Raw genomic sequence first — 19,430 nt, forward strand, 5'->3', positions numbered from 1 at the left:
AAGGCACCATTGAACATGCTGTTCCCTACTGATTCACGCTAGTTTATTGTTGCTGTAATGCTGCTAGGTGGGCAGGTGCCATCAGGATTATTGAAAGATACAAAAATGCCACTTTTGATCTTAAATAATTGCCTCTAAACCAACGTTGCTGCCTAATAAAAAACGGTGAGAAACTAAAAGGGACAGGACAGAGAAATATAGTGTTTTAGTGAATCCAGTTTGGCTGCAGTGATCCTCTGCGCACTTCATCTAATATTGAAGAATGTTCCAGATTAGAAAGCTGACAGCGGCTAACTGACCAGCTGCACTAACCCCTCCCTTCTGCCGTCACAGCCAATGGAGCAGTGTAGATTAATGACCTCTCAGACCCCTGACCAATCACCAAACTCGGCTCTCATCTCCAGCAGGAATGCCCTTGAGCAAACTCGTACACACTCATTTAACCAGGGATGCGCACACACACACACACACACACACACACACACACACACACACACACACACACACACACACACACACACACACACACACACACACACACACACACACACACACACACACACACACACACACAGCTACACACTCACCACTTAATTCAGCCTCCTCTGAGGGCAGCGGGCCGCTCAGTGCTGATGTTTATGGTTTCTACGAACCTGCAAATCACTGTGGTTAAGGCTGGGCGGATTTATGACCACGGCCCTGTCTACTAGCCCTTAGACAAACCATGGATCACCCACACACACTCACACAGTCACACATAAAGATATTAGGATGATGCACATGCTCAGACATACATTGTGTGTGTGTGTGTGTGTGTGTGTGTGAGAGAGAGATGTGTCTCCTTGCACAGTTTAGTTCAATCACAGTTTAGTATCCCATCTAACCTCAGCTCACCAAAGCCTGTGATTAAAACCAGTACATCATTCACACTGTCAGATTTAAAGCTATTTTGCAGTTTTGTTAGGCTCCAATCTCTGCAGAATTGCCTTTTACAAGGAGGGAGACTGTGTAGTCTTGACTGACAGCAGGATGTCTCATCTCTAAGATTGTGTAATAACTGGCATTTGAAGCACCAGAGCCTTCACGGTGTAAAATAAATGAAGGTGAAGATCCTTCTAGGATTCTGCAGTTTATTTTGTCGTTCCTGCAACCAAAGAGGGTCCATTTTCAACGGGTCTTGTGAAAAATGGGCAACGCAATCATTTTGATGACTTGTGATAAAGTGCGAGGCTTTGTAAGAAATTGGTAGTTTAAAGGGGATATGTGTTTGTGACAGTGCAAGCTGCATGGTGTGGGGGAGGGGGGTTGCACCACAAAAACAGCATTTTCATCAGTTTTTTTTTTTTCTCTCACCTGTATCCATTTTGTTTTTTGATGACTCATCATGACCTTGGCTGCACTTACGTGGGAGGAGAGGCACAGTCGGAGAAGTGTCATTAACAATCACGCAGTGAATGCCTGCCGATTCGGACCATGTGTGGGCTTATATGGGCCAATATGACACATACATTCTTAAGAAGAAAAGAAAAAGAAAAACTCACAATTTCACTCCATATAATTGCAGTGTGTATTACTGTTCCACATTAAAGCGTCAGTATGCAGCATGTGACGCAGAGGCTGCTTTCTTTATAAATATCAGGCAGTGGTTGGTTGATGCCCCCCTCCTGTGGCCAAAAATATCCTTATGAGGTTTCTAATATAATTGAACAGTTTCTTACTCTACATCAGGCAGCCATTCTTATAGGACCAGAGTAGCACCAAATGTGTTTTTTCCTTAAGAACTCTTTCAACATAAGCTGCTCTCACAAGTTTATTTACTGTAAGGTGTGATGTATCTGTTTTTCCTGTTTTTCCACTCAAGAAGAGTTGATCTGTTGTGACAAAGTCTTGTTTGTCAGTGTGTTCACAAGAAGAGGTTTTCAATATCTGCATTCACATTATTTCTGAGTACAATCGGTTTGTTTCAAAAAGGAAGAAGCGGGTTGCTGCACACTTTTTTTCAGCAAACCCGTCTTCACTTGTAATTCTTTTTGCATTGTCTGCGCTTGACCAGCTCCCGACTGAAAATATTGCTGTGCAAAGGACTTTTTGACAAACCGATTTTTGTATCTGGGTTTGTGAGAATACTCGTATCTGCTTTTACTGTGTGTATGCTCCAATGTGTTTTGTGTATGAGAGACACTGTTATCTTTGGCTTTCGTCTATATCATCAGCATTGCATCAGAGCAGTGGAGTGTTATTGAGGCCTGTCTCAGAGTAGCTCTTCTCAATCCGCTTATCTTGAAGAACACAAAACAAAAATCTTTGAATTTTTGTAAATACTTTATGATGAAAATGCGTTTTAGTCTTGAAAAGATGGACAGCTGATGGAATGCACCTCTATTAACTTCAATTAATTATTTTTTTCCTTGGAGGGGCGCGTGCACACACACACACACACACACACACACACACACACACACACACACACACACACACACACACACACACACACACACACACACACACACACACACACACACACACACACACACACACTCTCTTTCTCCGAATTCAGACCGGCTCTCATGTGACTCCAGGTGTCCAGGCAACAAGTGTCTACAGTATTTTTTATGCCTGTCATCCTGTTGGATAGTCTGTCTGCTCATTTTGTGTGTGTAATTCTACTAAGAGTGTAGCCAGGGCAGGATTAGTGCAGCGTTTCTGTCAATAACATGCTTCATTAGTAAAGATGAAGTCAGCCAAGCAGTCAGATGGACGCCGTCTAACAAAGCAGCCAATCAAATGGAGAGTGTGGAGAGATGTGAGTGGAGACAGGTATGGTATCTTCAGCACCTACATTCAAAAATGTAAATTTTTTTATACTCTACTTGCTGTATGTGTTCAGTCAATGTATTATAATCTTAGTTTATCTATGGGATGAAATAGCAAAGCCGGCAGAATTGCAGCTGGGGTTTGGGCCTTCAAGACAGGACACAGAGGGCCTAATTTACTAACACTAGCGCAGTTTACGCTGCGTCTGTTTATGGGAGTTCGGTAATAGCGCACGCTATGCTTCCACAGTTTGCGTAGTATTTATCAACCCTGACACCCATCAGGCAATCAGCGTCTTTCTCCGCCCACTAGACCGTAAATTGTGCTGTAGCAAAGCGGTACTTGTGCTATGATACGGCTGAGTGCAGACTGCGATATTCCCACTGCTGATGCTATGCTGGAATGGGATGTGAACGCTGAGTGGGAGATTCAATTTCATCTTTGATTTCTTCCAGTAACTCTAATATTGCTTGATCTGTAACGCTAAATGATGTTGTGTTCACTGACAAAGTGTGATTCTTGTGTTAAAAATATTTTCAGCCTCGCCTATGTCTTCGTCTTGCTCAAATTACTGTCATTTCACCAGCGGCAAAAAAAGGTCTACGAGGAAACTCGATTGCGGCTGGTTTAGACCTGCTTTTAAGAGGCGGAGAATTTCTCCCGCAGAATACAGGCGTGCTCTTACTGACAGTCTTTGTAAATACCACGGAATATATAATTAGGTGCACTTTGCGCTTATCCTCCCACCTTTTTGGGTGGAACTCCCACTTTCCCCACGACCCTCCCACGAACGCATATTGAAAGCGCAACTTGTCTCTTCTCATTCATGTGGCAGACAATCTGCGATTTTACCCAAATGCTCCCTGTTTGTAAATAGCCCGCATCGGTTACGTCCGTCTTTGCGAAACAGGCGCAAACGGCTTGATAAATCTAGCCCAGAGAGAGAAATGAAGGGAAAAGTAAAATTAGAAAGCGAGAAAACACCAAGAGTGTGAAAAGAGAGAAAGATAGGAAGACAAGAAGCAGGGGGGGGTTCTTTTGGCAGAATTTAACTAAACAGGATCTACAGTGAAAAAAAGGAAAGACTAATGGACAGTGGGAAAGGGAAAAGAGTACTATTCATATTAAAGAAGCAACCGGAAATGGCAAGAGGAAAAGAGATCATAGGTGGAGAGAAATAAAACAAATTAATAATCCAGATAGAAAGATGAACAACAGTAATAGAGCAAAAGATGAAAAGTAAAAATCAAAATAAAGGTAGTATGATTAGAGTATAAAAAACAATAAATTAATGTAAGACATATAAATTCAAGAGTGCTCCTCTAATGGATGGGAAAACATGGGGAGCATGTTAACAACTGCTTTAGATAGGGAGGAAGAGGTGGAGGGATAAACCTCTCTCTCTTTTCTAGAGGAAGAAAGAGGGATATAAGAGGAAAATGACGACTTATTCAAGGGAGAAGTGCGAGGTTGACTCATTTTCATCCAACCTAATTTAAATCTTTCTGTTATAGACAGATGAACAGTGGAAGCACACAGTGCTGAAACAGACAGTGTCAGACTGCATTGCTTTTAAAAGACTGTGAAGGGAGAGAAAATTGTGTTAATGGCTTCAAAATGCTTTTAACACTCCTACCCACACAAGTCAGACTCCTGCCTTCTCCATCTTGCTTTCACTCGTCCAATTACAGCATGAGGCCACTGTTTGAAATTTAAGATGACGAAAAATGTGCGCCGGAGGGCCAAGGTTGATGCAAACCATCGTCACTTTACGCAGCAGGTGGGAAGCAAGACACAGGAATTTTACCTGGGTCTTGAGGAGCTGCAGCATTTATTAATGGACAAACTGAATTCTACACTGTACACTGTACATTTACTACCACTTGACAACGTTACTGTTAATATCCGATCGCCAACACCTGCTCTGAGCGCATCCATCGTCATGGTCTCTCTGTCACACACAGAGCTACGCACTGAGCTATTCCTTAAAAGAGCTACGCTACTCTTATAACAAATGCATCAAACTGTGTCAGTACCCTACAAATATAGGATTGCAACGCCACATTTGAAACTCGTATATAGGAAAATAAAAATATATAAAAAAAAAAAAAGTGACAACAAAAATTGTGATATTTTAGAGCTCCCACTAAATTTCTCAAATGAGGCTTTTTTAGGAGCTTACGTCTCTTTCAGGGGGCCCGAGTTCCCAGTAGCTCCCCCGTATTTAGATCCCTGATTAAAGAAATGGACATACTACTCCGGCAACACGCAAAGTGGCTGTGCCTCAGATGTCAGGCTGCGTCCCCTGTTTAGATAAAGTATTCAATTGCTAAGATTCTTCTTTGTTAAATGGTAACAGAAGGAAAAAAAATAATAAATTGTTACTGACCCTTGGTTTAGCAAGAAGACAAGCGCCCTGCCCATCCAAAAAGATGTGGGTGGTTCATTGCTTTTAAGCAAGTCTAACATAATATAGAGCAAGGCCACTCAGTGCTTTATAGACGAGCAAAAGAAACTTGAAGCCAAATCCAGTTTAAATGAAAGCCAATGGAGTCATTTGCGGACAGGTGTAATGGACATATTGAACTGTGTTAAGCAGGGCCGGATTGGGACTCATTTTCAGCCCTGGAGTTTCATGCCTTAGACCGGCCCACTTTAGTTCACGACTGACTATATTAAAATAATGTAATTAAAACCTCAGAATATAAGTCTGCAATAGGCACACTGTTCTCTACAGCCTTGTAATTCATTGTATTTTTGAAAAATATCATTTCCAATTCAGTGCTAAAACAGTAGCCTAAGTTTTGCTTCACAGTTTCTCACAAGCCACATATCTCCAGAACATTCTGACACTAAAATGGCATTTTTCGGACGGACACATCAGGAGAAAATTAACTTTGTTTGAGACCGGTTTCTGTCTCAGTACCGAACTCTTGCGAGATCTGTCAAGACAGAGAAGCAAACGTCAGCTAACGTTTGTGAACGCCCGAACAAAACTAATCTCCGTGATGCTAAATATGTCTTTTAGCTGTGTAAATATCTAACGTTAGCAAAAGCACATATTAATAAATTATTTAAATATAACTTTTCATTCATCCACATGACATTCCCTACACGTTCAAACGAGCCCACGCCTTTTTAGGAGACAGGAAGTGTGTACCGTTTCATACCATTGGCGATGCTTGAAATTATTTAGTATGAAGATCTTTGATTAGAAGCAACAAATAAGCAACCAAAAGCCAAAGCTCCCCCTTCCTCTAGCACATTGTATAACACTTACATAAAACAAAAAAAAGCGTGTCCCTGAGTCAGGGTTTTGCACAGACATGAATAATGGTCTGGAAGTTTCCACCAACATCATCGAAAACAGGTCAGACGCTCACAGACACTCACTGTAAATCATGTAGCTGAGGGGCATCCAGGGCAGCCAGTCTGGACTTTATTAAGTGACATTATGTGTGTCTGTGTGTGTGTTTGCAATTGTGTGTTCATTTAGATGTGTCCATCTGTCCATCCACATACATTATCGATTGTGTGGAAATTATCTATTGTGTGGGTATGTAACTGTGTGTTTTGTGGTTATTGTAAGTTATGAGTTATGGCAGTCAGACTGAGGTGTCAGAGAACAGACTTCCTTTCATACTGCAGCTAGCATGCCTGTGGGTGTCTGCACTACACACACACAGACACACACACACACAGACACACACACACACACACACACACACACACACACACACAGATAGATAAACATAATGTCGTTCTGCTACTGTGTCATTACAGACCGCTTATCACACTCATAAAAATACACACATTGAGGTAAATGCAATGCAAACTTAGGAACACGAAAAGATCACACTCATGCTGCAGTGAAGAGCTTCTTCTGACACTTGTGATTATTACTGACATGTTTTCCACATCACCAATCCAGGAAACTGTCCTCAAGTGATATATCACATAACATAAGGCAATCAAGTTTTTTCAGACTTTATCTTAGATGTCGGCTTTTCTTTGAAGTGCATTTTACAACCAGCTGGAACCAGAGGAAAAATAAAACTTGATTTGTCTCCTTGTCACTTTACTTCTGACCTTGTCTTCCAAGAGAATTTTTTCCCCAAAATGTACCAGACGAGCACCGGAAACGTCTTTGTCACTATGACGGAACAGAGCACTAATTCACAAAGCACATTCTGTGATTTCTCTGTCTCCCCTGTTTTGCCCACAACAGAATTAAGTAATTACATTTTAGAGACCTTATCACAGTACCTGATGGTGAATCATAATGTTTGTAAGCAGTTTGTTTTGCAGAGGTTAGAAGTTCATACTGGTTGTTTACTCAGTCTGTAAAGACATGTCTAATTTGTTTTGCCTTGAAGATGCTTCAGATTTTCTGGAGGGATGGTATGTTTGGGCAAGTAGTTCTGTAGACTTTACTTGCTATAAACTATTTTTGGGGAAATTAAATTGGGATTGGATATAAAAACTTATTGTTATATTGTTTTAGTTGCATGTTTTCACGGTCGACAGGGGTGAGAGGTACTTGCATTTGTGATGCAGCAATGATGTCATCTTGTGTCATTGCTGCATGTAAACAGCTACTGTATCAAGATGAATGATGATGTCCTCGACTGACCAACTAATGCAACTTGCATGACCACACATTGTCCCAAACATTCCATTTACATTAGTGGGGATTCAGACCGATAAACAGGCCAGCACAAAGTTGTCACGGCAGCAACTATCTTATCTTTTGGCACGACTATTGCGAGGTAAACAGTAGTAGTAAACTATGGCATTCATGTTTCAAAGTAATCCACCAGGAATGTACATGTGTACTTGCATGTATGCGATTGGCCAACGCAGCACCTTGCTGGATGACGTCACATTGCATTGCAGCAAAAGTTAAGCCAGGTTCAACTTTTTTTGCTCGACGACCCTGTGATGGCACCCCAGTGTTTTTTCACATGCGCACACACACAAGATGGTCATTTACCTGAACATCTATAAGAGAGACAGTACTGAATAAAGGAACAGAGAATTATACTACATAAGCTTTACTGCAGAAACATTTTGAATCCCATCTCCTTTGCAGTACTTTCATATAATAGTTTGTCACTTAAAATAACAGCCCTGTCTGCTAATGTCTGTAATATTTTACCTTTCCATTGAACCTTTAAAAGTGAGCCCCAATGTATTTTTTTTTTCCATCATGTAGCAGCTGTTTAAATACCAACAGTGGGAACTTGGAAGTTAAACACAGTGTTTAGTGCGGTTCACATTCCTGTAACATAAGTGACTCTGTTTATAAAGAAGCCAAAGTGTGTGTGTGTCTCTATCTCTATCTCTACTATCTCTCTCTCTCTCTCTCTCTCTCTCTCTCTCTCTCTCTCTCTCTCTTTTTCTCTCTCCCCCTGCCTCCCTTCCATGTGTTTCCTGTTTTTTGCACCTTTTTTGGTTTGACTAACCCCAGATCTCCCAGACGGGTTTCTCTCACATGCACAAGACACAAAATACCGAAACTTATTTATACTTCACAGACAAACCACCTTTACACTTTCCTGCTTGGAGCGGTTACTGGCTGAAATATATGAGGGGCTTCTGGGACATTATTCACAATTACCTCACACACATACATGTGAAATGCTTTCATACACACTAGTGAAACATTACTGAATCACTCACATATACACAACTGAAACGGGAATTCACTTTTATAGTGTATATGAGAACGTTTGAGTATAGCACATGAGGGTGTTTCAGTAGTGTTTATGAAAGCATTTCAGTGGTGTTAATGAGACATTGGCTTATTAGTTTCGAAAATAGGGAGCTCTGTTTTTCTGAATTTAAGAATGAATTCAGAACCAAGCAAAACAGTTTAAGTGGCAGTATTACCTCAAAAACTTGAAATCGTTAGAAAACATTGTGAAATACTTGTTTGCACTTTTGCAGTCGTTCGTTACAAACAGTACATCAAGAATTGGTCACAGCAAATTGAACAGTTTACTGTGAAAAGGAAAGCGTTTTTAATACATCCAGACATTTGTGACACTAATTTCTTCAGTCGGCAGGATGGCTGCCTAACAGAAGCAAGCATTACTTTAGCATCAGCAGAGAACATCACAACCCAGTCTACTGGATACCAGTTAGCTATTATTTTCTCCTCTTCACACTGACTGCAGTCCCCAGTATTATAAGTGAATGGTTCAATTTGCTGTGACCAATTCTTGATTTACGGTTTCTAACGAACGACTGCAAAAGTCCAACCAAGTATTCCACAATGTTTTCTAACGATTTCAAATTTTTGAGGTAATACAGCCACTTAAGAAACTGTTTTGCTTGTTTCTGAATTCATCCTTAATTCAGAAAAACAGAGCTCCCTATTTTCGGAAGACAGGGCCTGTTTAGATACATCAATTGCAAGATCACCTGCCAACTACAACATTTGAATAGCTCAATGGGTAATATCATTGATTTTCATGTGGGAGACCCAGGTTTGAATCCTGAACAGGGATTTTTTTCCCAGCCACCTTCCTGTTTCACCAAATCGCCTTCCCGTTCAACTAAAACACCTTCCTGTTCAAGTGAAATCCTCTCACAGGCAATACTGAAATGGGTTCATAAACACCACTGAAATGCTTTTGTAAACACTACTGAAACACACTACGTGCTATACTGAAACGTTCTCATATACACTATTGAAAGTTAATTCCTGTTTCAGTTGTGTATATGAGAGTGATTCAGTAATGCGCGTGAGAGGGTTTCAGTAGCGTTTATGAGAGGGTTTCAGTGTTGCGTGTGAGAGCGTCTTGGTATTGTGTTTTTAAGAGGGTTTCAGTAGCATATTTAAGAACATTTTAATGTTGCGCGGGAGAGGGTTTCAGTAGCATTTATAAGAGCATTTTAGTAGCGTTTATAAGAGCATTTCAGTAGTGTGTGTATGAGCAAAAAATGTCAGCAGTGTGTATGAAAGTATTTCAATTGTATATTTATGTGTGTGAGGTAATTGTGAATAATGACCCAGATGGCTCCTCATAGTGTGTCATTTTGGAATGTTGTTTTCCAGAAGCTGCTATTTCCTTCTTTCATGCTGTTTTTGGATACACTATTCCCGGCATCTATCTTGAGAAGTGGTTAAGTGTGTGTCTTTTTGTATGTGTTGTTTTATTTATGCTTTTTTATTTTTATGTTTTCTCTAGATCAACACGGGGAATGAGTGAGATCAGATGTTTTATTATTATTATTCCTACGGATTGGTGGGCTGTGGGTAAGATGAGAGCAAAGAGTTGGGTAAGCAAGAAAAGAGTGATCAGAGTTAAATCTTATCACTGAGTGACAGGGAAGTTGCATTTCTTTCTTTTCTTTTTTTTTATTGCTAAACGACAGTGGGCACAACTGGAGTCACATGTGCAAAACTCTAACTACAGTCTGCACAGCAGCAGTTCATGTGGACCAAACTCTAGTTCGTTTTTCATTGCTTGAACACAGTTTTCAAAACTCTACACACTTATCCCATGACTTTAACCACAACCTGCACAACACTGTAGATTTACAGCACTTTGTTCAAATGCTAACACACTGCTGTCAAAACTGTTTCAAAACCACACATTCAAAACAGAATAGATTTCAGTCTGGTGCCTATCAAACACTGCTGATTGCAATTTTAGCTTAAAGCCTAAGCAGGTGTTTTGTTTTAGACTAGTTAGTGAACATATACGGTATTTATATAGAGAAAGCTCAGAAAGCCTTTTTTGTATACAAACACCAAATAAGAATGAAACCATTATACACTGTACCGTTTCAGAGAAACAGGTAAAAGAACAAAGATACCCATATGTCCAGGTAAGATGTCTGAGGTTATGTACACAGCTATAAAAAAAATGTGAAAAACACTATATCTTTACAATAGTAAAACTGCGTTCTTACTGTTTTTCAGAAAGTAATGGAGGTGAAAGCAATAGAAACACCACATTCATTTTTTTTTGGGGAGGAGGGGGGATCGAATGTGGTGAAGTACTTGCTTTTTGCATTGATGCTGGAGAAAGGCATAATTAGTCACACTATTCTTTGTTACTGTTATGTACCTTTAGTTTTTTTTTCCAGTAATTCCATAAATCACTAGAGACAAAATACTTTATTGAAGCAAACTGCTGATATTCATTCCTTCTTGTTTACCTTATGTAAAATTGGTATATTATAAAATCTATATCTTTTCCTTAAATAAACTATTGAATAGTGTAAAGTCACTCAAATTGTTCAAACTGTAAAGATGAGAAAGTTTTTATGTTCTGTATTGGTGTTTGATGCTATTTGTTATAGTTTGTGCTTCTTCTTTCCTGGTGTTAGTGTACATAAATTGTGACAATACACAAAATACTATGTCTTTACATTCATGCGTGCATGTGCGCATGTGTGTGTGCCAGAAAACATCCAGTAGTTTCACAAAGCAAACCTGAATATGTTACTTGGGAGGTAAAGCTCTTCTTAATCTCATTTAAATGTAATTCTAATCTGTCTTTTCCTCTGTCTTGTTGGCAGTTTTCTTTTTGCTGGGTTTAGTGTGTGTGTGTGTGTGTGTGTGTGTGTGTGTGTGTGTGTGTGTGTGTGTGTGTGTGTGTGTGTGTGTGTGTGTGTGTGTGTGTGTGTGTGTGTGTGTGTGTGTGTGTGTGTGTGTGTGTGTGTGTGTGTGCTCTTTAAGCTTGTGCGACAGGTAATTGAATAGTCTGTAAGAACGAAGTGTGCCATGAGGTTCCCATGCTGCCAGAACAAACTCTTTTATAGCTCTCACACACACAAGCACGCACATCAGGCGGACACAATTGCTTCCATCAAATTAAAGTGACTCCAGTGCCTCAGGGCTATCAGTGTTATTTGTTTGTCCTGTGTGCCCCTCTCCCTCTTCCTTTCTCTCTCTGATCCCTTTGCCCTGTTCTCTTCCAATATGACACTGCTATAAATGTAATTTCCAAAACCTGACTTTTCAGGAATTAAGAAATTAAAATCATATATTTGTTTGTGCTTGTTTCCATCCCTTTAGAAGTCACATGTAAAACTTTAGATGGTGTTTTTTTATGCATCCAAGGGCCATGTAATATAGCAAGCAGAATACAACATCCCATTCAAGAAAAACATTATTGTCTTTATACTTCAAAAGCAGTTGTAAAATATTTGTTAACCAACAACAAACTGTAGCCCATCCGCTGTATTTCACAAAGACTTGCAGTCACTCCTAGAATCATTATATGGAGAAGCTTGCAGTTTCCCAACACACATACAGACACACACCTCACCTCTTGACTTGCACTTTAAGTTAATTATTTATTTAATGGAACAGTTTGGATCTGTGAATGTCATTTTTATTGGACTATTTTAAATGTGCAAGTGAAGACCTAGACCAAGTATGACTGTCCTTTTTCTCCTTATGTCTGCAGATTCCTCACATATGGTCTTTCTCCATTATTCAAAAGAAATATCTAATATTCATACCTAAATGAAAGCTGTTCTATAATGTAGTGTGAAAGAGGAGAGGAAGATGGGAGCAAGGGACAAGGAGGAAGGATGGGACTGGTGTGTGTGTGTGTGTGTGTGTGTGTGTGTGTGTGTGTGTGTGTGTGTGTGTGTGTGTGTGTGTGTGTGTGTGTGTGTGTGTGTGTGTGTGTGTGTGTGTGTGTGTGTGTGTGTGTGTGTGTGTGTGTGTGTGTGTGTGTGTGTGTGTGTTCAGCCAAAGGGAAGAAAAAGTGAGAGAAGCTAGGTTAAAGTGGTCAAGTCAAATCTTCACCCACACATTTGGATACTGTCATGGTGGAGCATGTTTTTTTCTTGTGTTCGACATAATCCATAGAAAAAAATAAAGGACAGATTGACAGTGCTCCTCCCATTCATTTCTGCTAGATGTCAGCTCAGAGTGTGTGTGTGTGTGTGTGTGTGTGTGTGTGTGTGTGTGTGTGATGTAGGGCAGCGTTGTCTTGCTACATCGCGTCTCAGTTATGGGTCATATTCTCACCATTCTTTTCAACACGCCTCAATGACTTCATCAGCTCTCCTCCACCTCCTCATCATCTGTCTGTGTGTTGCTTTTTCTATGTCTGTCTGTCTCTCTTAATCAGACTTTCTGTCTTTTTTCTGTTTGTGTCTAGTCAAGTCTCCATCAGTTCCCTTCCATACTCTTCCTGTTCAGCCCTGTCTTTCTCTGTCAAGTGTAACGTCTTTCTCATTGTGACTATTTGTATTTTAGTCAATTTATCCAACCCTTTCCATCCCAAACATTGTCCAGGCTGATTCACTGTGATGAACCTCCCCCCTAAATTAGATCATGCTTTGTGCTTAACTTTTTTCTCTTACCCGTTTTTGACTACAAAAATAACCCAGCTAAACTTTTCCATGGATAGCAACATGATGAGTGCGGCCTAATTAAACCACAGCTTATATTGGTACAACATTATAATAATTCGATAATATTGCATGACAATTCTTATTACAGCAGCTGCAGGGACTGTGGAATGCCTGAAAAACAGGAAAATTCAAGTAGATTTCTCTTGAGGTTTCTTTTTTGAACTATATGTAAATTGAACTATTGGGAGCTGTGTTTAAAGGATCAGGTCACCCAAACTACAAATAGGATTTTCCCATTGATTTAAATTTCCTCCCTTCCCTTGCTGTTTTAATACAAACGGTCTCCTTGAAAGGTGTTGTCTTCCCTTCTATCCATGCTGCAGCTACACAGTAAGTGAAGGGTGTACTTTAGTACCCTTAAAGGATTCCTTCACTAATTTTTACAGTTAAAGGCCTGTCTACTCCTCATGAAAAGTGCTAGCCAGTCTGTAAAAAAAGTATGTTGTATAACGTCTAACTTTGAAGGGACGTTGCCGAGGTTTGAAAAAGCTTGACCCATTCGAGGGACTAAAATCAGCATATCTCAGTCTCTGCTTCTGTGATTTTTGTCCATCCTTCTTACAATCCGTCACCCAAATTTATAGATTTGTCAGTATTATTCAAACTTGCATTAATTGATTTTTTTTGGCCGCTTGGGGGCAGCTCAACGATTTCACGAGCTAGGCTAGTTGTTCACTTTGTCCATGTGCTGTTTGATGCAGAGGGAGTATAGTTAATTAGAGCTTTTCTGCTGAAAACAGTTCCTTGATGTGTCTGGAAACGACACTGATGAGAGCTGTGAGAGTAAACCAAAACAACAAAGTTGCAGCCCGAAAACCAAGACGACAAGCTGTAAGCTCTGTAGAGCTGAGGGGGGACTGCAGAGTCTGTTAATAATTATCTCTGGGTCCATCACACAAGTGACCGCTTTCTCATTACATGTAGTCATTTGAACGATTTTTAATAATAAAATATTGATTAATGAAGCTTTAAACTTTGAAGATGGCAATCAGGTGGTAGCCTAATAAGTTAGTCTCAAAAATAACCTCCACTGTAGCACAAGCTCTTCTAATGTGCAGAGTAAATTGCCAAGCCCTGCCCTTAACCACTGACCAAAGAAAGAGATATGAAAATGGTCTGAGAAGCACAGTGAGTGCTGAAAGGTATTATGTATGTGTGAGGCCACCCCCATGACTAATATATGACAGTAAGATTGGAAATCTATGTCCTTTTTAACAGTGCTTCCAGTTATGCACTTTAAGTAAGTCAGAGAAAGGGGAAAAACGGGAAATGACAAATGGGATATGAAGAATATAAGAAGATAGAAGGAAACGTGAGATATATATTGTGACAGAGGTTTGAATAAAGGTCTTCAGATGTTTCCCTCCATCTTTTATGGTTTCATTTCCTGGTTTCCTTGGTAACAGCAAGGTGGTGATTTGTCCTGATAAGTAAGATGAAGAAAGCATCATGGGACAGAGAGGATGAGGGAAAGAAGAAGAATGAGAAGAAAATAATGGAAATGAGAAATGTATGTGAAACATGACTGGATCAAAAGGAATGTGGGATATTAGCATGAGGACGCACAGTAGAGACTGAGTGGGCAGTTGAACTGCAGTTGTTAAAGAATGAGAAGGCCTCATTGATGGTACTATACTTAAGTGTCATTTATATGTATGCATGTGTATGAAAAAAAAAATGGTGTGTGTCCGTCACCGTAAGGAAACGATAAGAAGTCATTTATAGGTATGCATGTTTATGAAAAAAATTGTGTGTGTGTGTGTGTGTGTGTGTGTGTGTGTGTGTGTGTGTGTGTGTGTCCATCAGGAAACGATAAGAAGTTGCTGACACACAAAAACAGCCTTGTAGGAATGATGGGTTCAAACCAGCATGCCCTCTTTTTCTCCTTATAGTCTCTCCTTTTCTTTTATATTTACCTCACTTTTTTAATCTTAAACCTACTCACTCTTTTATCTTGCTGTATGTTTCTCATTTAATCTTTCTTAACTCTGGGGACTGAGAGAAGCTACGTTGTTTTGATTAATCTCTCTTTTTTTTTAAGAATAACTCAAAAACTAGTCACTGATGGATGAAAGGATGGACTGAGAGATGGATGGTTGGTGGCCTGTGGGATGTGACTTGCTGGCTGTACATGGAGACTGCTGTGAAACAATAACAGCACAGGAAGGGTTGCCACAGCAACTATGGAGACAGGAAGCGGCCTTGAGAGATTTGAAACTTGAATGAATAGACATGGGTATTATTATATTCATTTGAACACAGTGATCCCTTTTAAAGTACGTTTTGATTATTATCATTTCTTTTCTCCTCATCTTTTTAACCATGTGGCTGATGCTGCGTCCATGTCATATGGGAGTTAGGGCAATAACCCGTTTCTGACTTGTAAATGGAGTTTACATCAACATCCATGTTGTTGTTATTATGCAAAAACTCAAATTGTTCGAAGTCTTGATATCCAACTTGGCGATTAATAATACAGAAACAAATATTGATGAGCCGTGTCGGCCAAAATTTGTTGTTTAATGTAATAAAACCTAAATTAAATGGATGGTGTCCTATATTATCAATGCACATGTTTTCAGCCATGCGTATGGCATGGCTCTAGGGATGGGTATGTCGGTCCACCACTTTGGTCCAGACTGTGATATTTTAACAACTGTTGAATTGAATGCCAGAAGATTGCCTGACTTTTCCTCTAACATCTGGTTGATATTTGAGTTTCTTCAGTGAAATGTCAGGAGAACTGCTGGGTGGATTGCCATGCACTTTTCAACAGATATTAATGGTGTAATAACTAATATAATATCTTTGACTTTATTACATTTTCATGTAGAACCATCATCAGGTCAAAATTTCCATTTGTCCAATACTTTGGTTTTTGACCAATTCCTGCAAATTACATTCCCATCAGCCTCAGCTGTACTTTAGTGCTAGGTTTAGTGCTATTTAACAATTATTCCCTAACATTGGAAACATTATATGCACTTAACATCAGCATGTTAACAATGTCATTGTGAGTGAGTTAGCATGCTGACGTTAGCATTTAGCTTAAAGCACCACTCCGGAGAAGTACAGCCTCCCAGAGCCGCTAGCATGACTAAACAGCAGACTTAGTCACGATTATATGACCTCTCCTTAACTCACCACTGATACATGGGTCTTAAAAACACATCTGTAGTTTCCATGGTGACCTATGTGCTCCATGTGTTGTGTGCAAGGATGTATCTGACAGCAACAACCTCATTGTTCTTCATCCAAACACGTTCTTCTTCTTGCTGTCTGTGCTTGTGTTTATTCTTAGTCACTTCTGTCCCAGTCTCCCTATATCTCTCTTTCCAGTGAGGTATCCACCAAAACATTTCCTATTTCACTCTATAGGTGATCAAACAAGCAATTGTCCCGTATCACATAAAGACACTGTACAGTCAAATATCTGATAAAATAATTTTTTGGTGAGGGGAAAAAAAAAAAAAAATCTAAACACTGGAAGCAGTAATGCTTGAAACAATTTATTTATCAAGACAAACCAGCTGATATTTTTTAATAAAACAATAAAGAAAGACACAATAAATTATTTAAGTAAAGCATACGGTTTCCTCGTGAATATTTTTCTGAATACAGCAAAGCAGGTTTTTGCTAAAACGAACAACTTTTCTCTGAGTTGAAAATATGACCGTACAATCCCCACAATGGAAGCTGAAACTCTGGACCAAATCTTCTACAAAGCACGATAATCTGAAATGTGTCCAGTGTGTGGTTATTACTCTCTTAGCTGACATTAATAAACAAAACCAAAAAGTCCAAACAATTACACAAGCAGGTTTATGTCTGAATTTAAAATAAATGTGGTTCTATTGTAAAGAACTGGAGAAGAAAACAAACCTGTTATGAGAAAAAAGAGGAATGTCACTTTGGAGCATGCAACAATGGAATGTGCTGATAACTCCAGAAAACTGGCAGACACAGGATACACACACACACACACACACACACACACACACACACACACACACACACACACACACACACACACACACACACACACACACACACACACACACACACACCCCTCATACATGCATGAATACATAGCAGATTTCATAAAAGCTCTTGCTCGAATAACTATACATTTAGCAACAAAGCATCTTGGAAAATGACACGTTACCTAATCACCATCTGGCTCATTAGCTACTGAAAATATAACCATTATACCTGCCAACCTTCCTCTGTGAAAGTTGAACAAATCACCCACTCTGTACGAGCTTTGTGTTTATATTTGTGTTTTTAAAATGCAACACATAGAAATGAAAGCAAACTTTGCATGAGAACAGAAGACATCAACTTTACAGCAAGGTGAGGCTACAGCCAAAAAGTGTGTGGGTGTGGGGTCTGGGTGTGTGGGTGGAGGTTGTCTGGGGCAAATTGCAAACACTTAAACTTGTGACTACCACACAACCTGACACACTTTTGGAATATTTAAGTGTTTGTATCCCACACCTGCCAAATAACACCCGTGACACACATACATAAAAGCGCCACCGACACACAGCTGATCAGGTTTCACCGTGACCACGGGATCGTCTCAGTGTCCAGTTATTCTTTTTTTGTCTGCCTTTAGAACAAAAGCAGTGTGTAGAAGTTTTTTTTACTCTGTGTAAGCGGGCCTAAAGTGTGACACATGGGAGGGGATGATGGAGGGATGACTGATGACGGTGTCTTTTATTTCTCACAGCTGGTTCATGTGTTTGGAAATGATAAGTAGTTACTTTGAATTCTTGTTCTATTGCTTTGATACTCTAGCTACCTGCGCGCGCACACACACACACACACACAGTTATTACATCAGTCTAGTCTTTTTAGAGATGTGGGTGTGGTTAGCTGATTGACAGGGTCAGACTCACATGAGGGCTGTGGTGTTGTTGATCTGATTGAGCCCAGCCATTGCAGGTGTGTGAGATGAGATTCATTCAAGAGATTGGCTGCGGTCGAAAAGTCAAAGCATTACCTCCTAAGTCCTTTTCCTAACCACTTTTCCTCATGGTAAATGTCATGAGGTCAAGGAAAGGTGTGAAGGAGAATTCAAAAGGAATTAGAATAAGACAACTGCGGTGCAAGGAGAATCTGATTGCCCTTACACCTGGCTGTAATCATGCGACGGTGGGTGTTCTTGACGGTGAGTCTGCCGGTGATACAAGCGCATATGAATACTTGGCCCGTGCTTTCTAAACGTGATTTTCATGCAGGCTTAAAGGGATACTTCACCGATTTAGCATTCAGCTTTGTATCAGTAGAAACCCGATAGTATTTCTGAATGACCTTGCCTCCCTCCCTCATGTCCCCCTGAGACGAGAGATCTCTGCATTTGGGGCCTGGAAAAAATCTTCGGATGACGTAAAATGACGATTTTTGCGTCATCGGAACAAGCAACGATCATAAGGTCTATCAGGTATGTTTTTCAACACGCCCACAGGGGGTTGGACTGCCGAGTCTGGCCGAGGTATTCCGAATGAAAACGACTGTCAGCCATCTTGAATCTTCGCTAAACAGGCTCTCGGTTTTCAGCAGAAAACATTTACAACAATTATCTGCATTCAAACTACCGGACGTGTGTACCACCGGGATACATCGGTACAGATCGGAGAATATGCAGGAAACGTTATTACAGACGCAATACTCGGCACACTACACAAGCTTCGCGCCACGGAGACCAGCGGTGTGCCCCAATGCCGCTAGCCGGCGGGGACATCCTCATCGGCTAGGTGGAAAGCTAACGCTAGCTGTCCACCTGTCCCATCCATCCTGCTTGCAAGTTTCTGCTCATTAAACAACAAGCTGGACTACATCCTCCTTCAACGAAACCCCCCAACGTGATTTCAGTGACTGCTGTGTTTTTGTTGTTGTGGAAACATGCCTGAACAACAGTGTACCGGGAACCGGGACTATCCAGCTACCAGGCTGCTCGCCCGGCCGTGGAGGTGGGCTGTGTTAAACGGACTGGTGTAGAAATAAAATCCAACTAGCTACTGCTAACTGCTGGTGGAGCTTGTGACTGTTAAATGCCGACCATTCGACATTCCACGCTAATTCACGCCTGTGTTTATACTCCGTGTTTAGCTACACCAATGCTAGTATGTGTTAGCTGAACTTTACGGATCCTGCTTGCAAGTGTCCGCTCATTTAGACCACAAACTGGACTACATCCAACTTCAACGAAACTCCCAACGTGA

Source organism: Perca fluviatilis, chromosome 2 (genome assembly GCF_010015445.1).
Source record: "Perca fluviatilis chromosome 2, GENO_Pfluv_1.0, whole genome shotgun sequence".
Classification (NCBI taxonomy): Eukaryota; Metazoa; Chordata; class Actinopteri; order Perciformes; family Percidae; genus Perca; species Perca fluviatilis.